The sequence below is a fragment of the Salvelinus sp. IW2-2015 genome, unplaced genomic scaffold (assembly GCF_002910315.2).
Source record: "Salvelinus sp. IW2-2015 unplaced genomic scaffold, ASM291031v2 Un_scaffold16382, whole genome shotgun sequence".
In the NCBI taxonomy this organism is placed as follows: Eukaryota; Metazoa; Chordata; class Actinopteri; order Salmoniformes; family Salmonidae; genus Salvelinus; species Salvelinus sp. IW2-2015.
Genome location: NW_019957561.1, coordinates 15,101 through 24,308, shown reverse-complemented (window position 1 = coordinate 24,308; position 9,208 = coordinate 15,101). Strand labels below are relative to the sequence as shown.

Genomic DNA, 9,208 nt, shown 5'->3' with positions numbered 1-9,208 from the left:
TGGCTTATGAACAAAAAATATCAAAGTTGTCCTATTGCTTGATAAATATTTTGTTTGTTTAATTCCAACTGTTGAGAACGGTTTACAATAGCTTCAGTTAATGGTGGTTGTGGGCAGAGGCAATATCCCCTACTTACATGAATTCCCGTTAAAAAAGAATCATAAGAGGGTCATACTTTAAAACAGAGGTCAAATCAAAGCACTCACTGAAAACAATGCAAAGGAGTGCACTTCTGCAGGGCACTTCAATAAAACGTGCCGGCCCTACTCCAAGATATAAAATAACTAACTGAAACAGCGTGACAGCATACAATCAATGTTTACCAATCTTTTTAATTGTCTATAAATACAAGCTCTTCACTTACAATTCAGACCTTCTTGCGTGCGGTCGGTTTTTCAAAAGTACGACATCAATTCCTAACGTTTACCAACAAAAATCTCTCATATGCAAAAAAAAGTTAGTAATTGTCCAGATTCACCACTATCCTTTCCACTTTTCGAACAAAAAAATGTGATTATCAAACACACACACAAAATCTCCATCTTCTGACCAAAAGTTCTTACCCATAGTGTGTCATGCCAATCTTGGCAGGAACTTTCTCAGGAATGAAAGAAGTCGTGTACAGTCCGGCGCCATCAGCAGAGGGGCGAAACATGATCACGGCCTTGGTTGCTCTCTGGTGCCGCCACCACCTGGGCCCTGAAGCTGTAACTCCAGTGCGCTCCTTGTCCACTATGTACTGGGTCTCCAGCTCCACACTGCTGGAGAGATGGGGCCTGGAGTCAGAAGGGCCAGAGGGGGCTTGGAGTCCATGTTTTCATCGCCCCTTTAAACAGCTCCCACCTCACCTCCCGCCGGCCCGCTCACACCCTGTGCCTCTGGAATAGCCAGCGTGAGACCTGGGCTGATTCCCGCTTAACTGTCCAGCCCTGCAGGGACATGGAGGCATCGCTGCTCTCAGAGGACAGCAGCGCTCTCTTGGCTCCCGTGTGGCCTGCTCGGGGCTGCAGTCACTGCTTGAGGAGGCACAGCGGTTGGCGTCCTCACCGTGGTTGTTGTTGATATTACAGTATCCATTCCCTCAGTGCTTTCCTGCATGCCGGTGTTAATCAGGTGCACTAGAGCACTCCCTGAAACAGCCCCTCCACTGCAGAGCACACCTCCTGGGACCAGACAGGCGAAAGCCGTCCCCGGGAGAGTGCAGATGGCTGCGGACCGCCTCGGGGAGCGAAGAGCCTTGAAGGGGATGCTGATGCTAGTGCCTGCTCCGCCACCCTTGTTGAGGTGAGGATCCTTGTCCCAGGGGGTGAAAAGGCGCACCAGGACCCACACCTTGCCTTTGGTGGGCTTGGGCTCGTACTGCAGGCTGCAGCAGTACTTCTCTGCCTCCTGGCACACCCCTCTGAAAGCTCCTCTGGCTGCGCTCCGTTAGGTTGCCCGCCACATTGTGGCTCAGCTCGAAGGGGTCCACGCACATGAAGAGGCCAAGCTTAGGGTCTTGAGGTCCTCTCCTGCTCCGTTGCCTCCCCTTCCCGCTTTACCTTGTCTCGGCTAAGAAAGCTGGGTGACGGAGTGAACAACCCTCCCTGATGGAGCTGACAGAGCTGCAAAGACAAACTGGTATAGAAGGAGAAGTCCGACAGCAGGGAACCTACAGAGAAAAACAAAGGAAAGCCTCGAGCTATTGATCAGCCCAAAATGAATAAAATGATGTGAAAACAACTGAGGGTGTTATTACCGAAGATTTACTTAGAGCCAGTTGGGTAAGATGATAACCTGTAAATAATACATCCAACTTTCATTACTCCCTAATTGGTATAAAAACAGATTTAATATGTACCTGCCAATACAACTAAGGTATTTTCATTACTTTCATGAAGAGTGCCTTACTTTTCTTCTATGTTTTTCTCTCACCCAAATAGCACCTTCAATTCTACTACTTGATATCCTGAATTTCTCTCTAACGCTGACCGTCCTTTTCTTCTGCGTGGTTGGATGTATTTTTCATGCAATTTTTGGTGTAATTTGCCCAGATCCTGGGTGTTCTTGCTGGAGGCACAGCAATGGGCTCTACTGGGGAAAGTGCAGTTCCAACCTTCAATAACATACTCTTCCTCCTCACCTTAGAGGAATAGAGGAGCACAGTGGAAAAAAAAACATCAATACAAATAATAATTAATTCACTAGGCACACAACTATACACATCCTCAGGTTAAACCTAGTTTCTGCATATAGGGGACTGCATGGGTTAATATAGGGTACAACATGGACTACATAAATACAAGTCCTGCACATGTAAATGGAAATGGCTTGAGAGGAGATGTGTGTTATCAGCATGCGTGTGATATTTGTGTTGAGCTTGGAAGCGGTGCAGACCGGAAGAAGTACATAACAGGCCATGTCCTTCAGCTGGTCCAATGTGGGAGAAACAGGAGGGTCACACTTCTGCAGATAGATCACCAGCAGGGTCAAAGCATAGTTATTCAGCAAGGTCCCGCACCACTGAGATGACCTATGGGAGAAACACCATAGCGAGAGGACCGTCATTCCAAGCATGTGACACAAAGCAGCATAATACCGTATCGTCTGTTGACAAAAAGGTTCAAGATCGGCAGCAAGGTTCTGCTGCCCCCTACTGAATACAGTTCAAAATGGTATGACATCTAAGATGTTAGTCTACAGGATGCTGTGAAGATCACTCACCAGCTAGCTGCTTCTGTTTGGCCAGTAGCGGGATGGTGTAGACCAGAGGGCGCAGCCTGGAGTCCAGCCTGAGCACAGCTGCAGAAAATGGGTGCTCCTCACCGCCAGTCTGATGGGTGGAGGAATAGAGAGCAGGAGGGTCGGTTGGTGGTGACCCATGTTTGTGTTCATACCAGAAAATACTAAGAGTTGTGTTGTCTGACTTTTCTGATCATTATCAAGTTCCTAGGATGTAGGCTAAGGTCCGTCTGGGTCTGGGCTATACACAGTACAGTAGGCATAGAAGTCGGAAGTTTACATACACTTAGGTTGGAGTCATTAAAACTAGTTTTACAACCACTCACAAATTTCTTGTTAACAAACTATAGTTTTAGCAAGTCGGTTAGGACAACTACTTTGTGTATGACACAAGTAATTTTTCCAACAATTGTTTACAGACAGATTATTTCACCTATAATTCACTGTATCACAATTCCAGTGGGTCAGAAGTTTACATACACTGTGCCTTTAAACGGCTTGGAAATTCCAGAAAATATGTCATGGCTTTAGAAGCTTCTGATAGGCTAATTGACATCATTTGAGTCCATTTGAGGTGTACCTGTAGATGTATTCCAAGGCCTACCTTCAAACTCAGTGCCTCTTTGCTTGACATCATGGGAAAATCAGAATAAATCAGCCAAGACCTCAGAAAAAAACCACGAAGCCGTCATTCTGCTCAGGAAGGAGACGTGTTCTGTCTCCTAGAGATGAACATACTTTGGTGTGAAAATTGCAAATCAATCCCAGAACAACAGCAAAGGACAGGTACAGCTTCCTTTTTAGTCACCATGGATGTGGAGTGTCTATACACCACCATTGAACATCAACAAAGGATTGGCAGCTATGCACCATTTCTTGAGTACCCAGCCTGAGACTGAGATGCCTCCTACAGAATTCATTGTCTCACTGACTGAATGGACTCTTAATCATAACATCTTATCTTTCAGGACCGTATTTTTAAACAAGTCAAAGGATGTGCCATGGGAGCTTGCTACAGCCCTTCCTACGCTGGTTTGTACTTGGGTAAATGGGAAATGACTTCATTTGGATCCTTCTAATAACCATTTCTTTGACGGATTATATGGTGGGACGCTATATTGATGTTTGCCTGTTTGGTCCGACTCAGAAGATGAACTATTTCCTTCCACCAATACCTTAACAGCATTAACCCTAACATCAAACTAACTATGGAGTACAGCAAGGATAACATAATTTTTTGGGACCTCGACATCAGTAAAAATGACAAAGGTTGTTTGCACACATCAATCTTTAGGAAGCCTACAGATGGGAATACCATTCTGAGGGCAGACAGCTTTCACCTCAAAAGGCTAAAAGAGAACATTCCATACGGCCAATTCAAAGAGTCCGCAGAATTTGTTATCAGGAAACAGACTACAGTGTCAAATCTGCTAAATTGGAGAATCGCTTCTTGAATCGGGGCTACAGCGTTCAGGTCGTGAAAGATGCAGGTATAGGGCTGGATTACGTGATAGAGAGAACTTGTTGCGAAAGGAGTGCCTCGTGATACATCAGAGAGTGTATTTTGTTACAAAATACAGCACTGAAGCAGAGAACATTAAAATAATAATGAAAAGTAATTGGGGAATTATCCAAAGTGATACGCTACTACGCCAAGTCTTCACTGAGCCACCAGTCATAAGCTTTAGAGATGTCCTACCCTAAATGACAAATTAGTCCACAGCTATCTTCCTGGTGACTCTCAAAAAACTTGGCTTGACCACAAACCCAGGGGCTCTTTTAAATGTAACCAGTGAAACCATTGCAGAAATATTGCACAGAAAAAGTATTTTGTTAACACAGCTTCTAAATGGAGTATTACGTCAAGCATTTCATTAACTGCAAAACCACTCATGTCATCTATAGATTGGAATTTCCACAGTGCAAGGTGTTCTACAAGGTGTTCCAGGCAATGAAGAACCTGTCAGACTTTTTAAAACTTTGTTTCTATTGAACATGCCATACAAATAAAGGCATTTTAATTAATTATATGAAGAGTGCCTTGGTCCTCCTTTCTTTTTTGACAACAGCCTTGTTTCCTCCAGCACCTTGTGAAGTCTGGAGGAAACAGTACAAAACTATCTATATCCACAGTAAAATGAGTCCTATATTGATATAACCTGAAAGGCTGCCTCAGCAAGGAAGAAGCACTGCTCCAAAACCACATAAAAAAGCCAGTCTACAGTTTGCAACTGCAAATTGGGACAAAGATTATACTTTTTGTAGAAATGTCCTCTTGGTCTGATGAAACAAAAATAGAACTGTTTGGCCATAATGACCATCGTTATGTTTGGAGGAAAAAGGGGAGGCTTGCATGCTGAAGAAACCATCCCAACCGTGAAGCACGGGGGCAGCATCATTTTGTGGGGGTGCTTTGCTGCAGGAGGGACTGGTGCACTTCACAAAATAGATGGCAACATGAGGAAGGAACATTATGTGGATATATTGAGCAACATCTCAAGACATCAGACAGGAAGTTAAAGCTTGGTCACAAATGGGTCTTCCAAATGGACAATGACCTCAAGCATACTTTCAAAGTTGTGGCAAAATGGCTTAAGGACAACAAAGTCAAGGTATTGGAGTGGCCATAACAAAGCCCTGACCTCTATCCTACAGAAAAATTTGTGGGCAGAACTGAAAAAGTGTGTGCGAGCAAGGAGGCCTACAAACCTGACTCGGTTACACCAGCTCTGTCAGGAGGAATGGGCAAAATTCACCCAATTTATTGTAGGAAGCTTGTGGAAGGCTACCTGGCATGTTTGACCCAAGTTAAACAATTTAAAACTCTGACCCACTGCGAATGTGATGATAGAAATAAAAGCTGAAATAAATCATTATTATTCTGACATTTCACATTCTGAAAATAAAGTGGTGATCCTAACTGACCAAACAGGGAATTTTTACTAGGATAAATGTCAGGAATTGTGAAAAACTGAGTTTAAATGTATTTGGCTAAGGTGTATGTAAACTGTATTTCATATGTCTTTGTTGTTGTAGGAAGACACCTCATAGCGGGTAACATCAGGGTTGCCCTTGTGTCTTATCATGAACGGGGTATGAAAAGGAGGTCCTCAGCCCTGGTGACGGAGGCTGCTGCAGCTACAGGACTACCTGTGTCTGTAGTTAAGGTATGAAATTGAGGGAAGGGGTGGGTGGGGGTGGAATTAGGGACATGTGACTACAGGTTGGTGGATTTTGTGGGTTAGTGGCAAGAGGGATTGGAGGACAAATTGATTTTGTGGAAAGTGGGAAAGAAATAGGCTGTGTTCTGATACCCTGCATCCAGATGTGTTCACACTAATTTCACCTCATGCATTGGATTGGTGCAAGCATAATGGGGAGACATTCCACCACAGCACAAGACCACTGAACTACCCAGGCCAAGCGTTTTCTTTCCTAACCCCCTGTATTATTAGAATATTGTCAAATAAAGAAGAAACAATCCACCACCTAAAACAGGATCAAGTCATGTTTAATTACGGTACTGTAAACTGCATTTTATCAACACAGAAGTTATACAGTGTTATGCTCGAATGTTTTTAGTTGAGTTACATCTAACGACAATGCTTTCCTTTCAAATGACAGAAATGGATTGGTAACTATGGCGTTCACTTAATACTTCCTGCAACGCCCGCGCCGCAAAGCTGCTGGTTATTAGAACAGTGTGTCTGCCTGTAACTTGTTTGCTCAGAGATGCTGAAGGGAAACGGTATGTATTCTCAGATTCATATTTATTCCAACATTTAAAAAAAACAGTCCTACGTTCTGCTGTGAAATGTTGAGAGTTGCTCAATACTTTCATCTCTCCATTCCAAAATGTTTTTGTTTTTTCCCGATTCACTACAAAAAAAAAAAATGATACATTTTAATTTGGCGGACGCCTTTTACGACACTCAAGGACATTTTGCATTAAATTGTAGGTCTACATAAAATGAAGTGCGATACATAAAGTCATAAAATCAAGTGCATCAATCAACAGCAATGTACATTCTGAACAATCTAAAATCAAAGGACGAGGCAAAATAGGACAGATAAAAAAGAGGAGGGGTTGGGAAGAGGATACAAACCTGGTTTAGGGTAAGGGTTTGGTTTAAGGTGTAGGCTACCCGGTTTGGTTTAGTTGATCTCGTGTGAATTCTGGCAGCAGAGTTCAGAACCAGTTGGAGTCAATTGACGACGTTGGTGGGATCTGGTGAGGAGAGTGTACAGTAGTCTAGTCAGGCAAGTAACCAAGGCATCTGGTGAGGAGAGTGTTACACTAGTCTAGTCAGGCAAGTAACCAAGCATCTGGTGAGGAGAGTGTTACACTAGTCTAGTCAGGAAGTAACCAAGGCATTTGGTGAGGAGAGTGTTACAGTAGTCTAATCAGAAGTAACCAAGGCATCTGGTGAGGAGAGTGTTACACTCGTCGAGTCAGGAAGTAACCAAGGCATATGGTGACGAGATGTTACACTAGTCTAGTCAGGAAGTACCAAGGCATTCGGTGAGGAGGTGTTACAGTAGTCTAGTCAGGCAAGTAACCAAGGCATCTGGTGAGGAGAGTGTTACAGTAGTCTAATCAGGAAGTAACCAAGGCATCTGGTGAGGAGAGTGTTACACTAGTCAGTCAGGAAGTAACCAAGGCATCTGGTGAGGAGAGTCTTACACTAGTCTAGTCAGGAAGTAACCAAGGCATCTGGTGAGGAGAGTCTTACACTAGTCTAATCAGGAAGTAACCAAGGCATCTGGTGGGAGATTGTTATAGTAGTCTAGTCAGGAAGTAACCAAGGCATCTGGTAAAGAGAATGTTACAGTAGTTTAGTCAAGAAAGTAACCATGGCATCTGGTAAAGAGAATGTTACAGTAGTCAATCAGGAATAACCAAGGGTCTGGTAAGGAGTGTTACAGTAGTCTAGTCAGGAAGTAACCAAGCATCTGGTAAAGAGAATGTTACAGTAGTCTAATCAGGAAGTCACCAAGGGGTCTGGTAAAGATGTTACACTAGTCTAGTCAGGAAGTAACCAAGCATCTGGTGAGGAGAGTGTTACATAGTCTAGTCAGGAAGTAACCAAGGCATCTGGTGACGAGAGTGTACACTAGTCTAGTCAGGAAGTAACCAAGGCAATCTGGTGAGGAGAGTGTTACAGTAGTCTAGTCAGGAAGTAACCAAGGCACTTGGTACGAGAGTGTTACACTAGTCTAGTCAGGAAGTAACCAAGGCATCTGATGAGGAGAGTGTTACAGTAGTCTAATCAGGAAGTAACTAAGGCATCTGGTGAGGAGAGTGTGACAGTAGTCTAGTCAGGAAGAAACCAAGGCACCTGGTGAGGAGAAGTGTTACACTAGCTAATCAGGAAGTAACAAAAGGCATCTGGTGAGGAGAGTGTACAGTAGTCTAATCAAGAAGTAACCAAGGCATCTGGTAAAGAGATGTTACAGTAGTTTGTCAGAAAGTAACCAAGGCATCTTGTGACGGCCCTGAATTTTTCTGAACCGTCTCAGTGCTTCTCCTTCCAATAGGGCGCTTCCCCTTTCATTCCTAATTAAATAGCCAGCATCAGCTGCGCAAAAGTGGGGTTGTGATTGAGACGTGAATGAGGATGTGTTCAACCCTCAGTTCCTAAAGCTTCGCTATTCCGTTTGTTTTGTTGCCTTAAAGTGTGTGTGTTTTGTAGCCTTATAGCGAGTTTACCCAGGATTTGATCCACTCTTTGCGTCTGTGGACTACACCTCTCCGTTGTTCTTCGTGGCCTTTTCTCCGCTGGAGATCTGTTTGGCGGATTGGATTGTCTGACTGACCACAACCTTTTTGTACACTGTATTTCATTTGTTTTGGGGTGATGTGTACTGTGATTTATGTAGTTAGTTGTGAGGACGTATTAGTCTTTGATACMCTTTATAGTTGTGTTGTAAAATAAGTGTTATTTTGAGTGTTTMATTAATACTGGGTTTACACTACGGACAACCATTGCGTGACTAAGGTCACTTGTATCCCTGAACTTCTTTACCMGGCTGGACTCTTTTTATGCCTGAGGTACAGGACATTTCTGGAGGAACAAGAGCTCATTATTTGTTATATTGTTATGTGTGTYTGATCATTTATGTTGTTAATACAACCACGCAAAAGAATACACTTGTTTTTGATGTTCTTTCCAATGTTTTAAGGGTTTATGAAAAGTGTATTTCCATCCTGACTTTTACATAAGTCCTTTGTTCCTTTGTATTGGTGTGACTTGACGGACCAGATGGGACTCATTCCCTCCCAAAGCAAAAGGAGAAACCAATGTTTTCTCTGTTAGGCACAACCTACCTGGCACCCCTATAAATAACCTCAAGTCAAAACCGTTACAATCTGGTGAGGAGAGTGTTACACTAGTCTAGTCAGGAAGTAACCAAGGCATCTGGTGAGGAGAGTGTTACAGTAGTCTAGTCAGGAAGTAACCAAGGCATCTGGTGAGGAGAGTGTTA

General features: G+C 43.5%; 1 pseudogene; it reads right to left on the bottom strand.

Moving 5' to 3' along the window:
- Positions 1-574: 574 nt before the first annotated feature.
- On the bottom strand, positions 575-2,863 carry LOC139022630 (speckle targeted PIP5K1A-regulated poly(A) polymerase-like; annotated as a pseudogene).
- Positions 2,864-9,208: the final 6,345 nt, after the last annotated feature.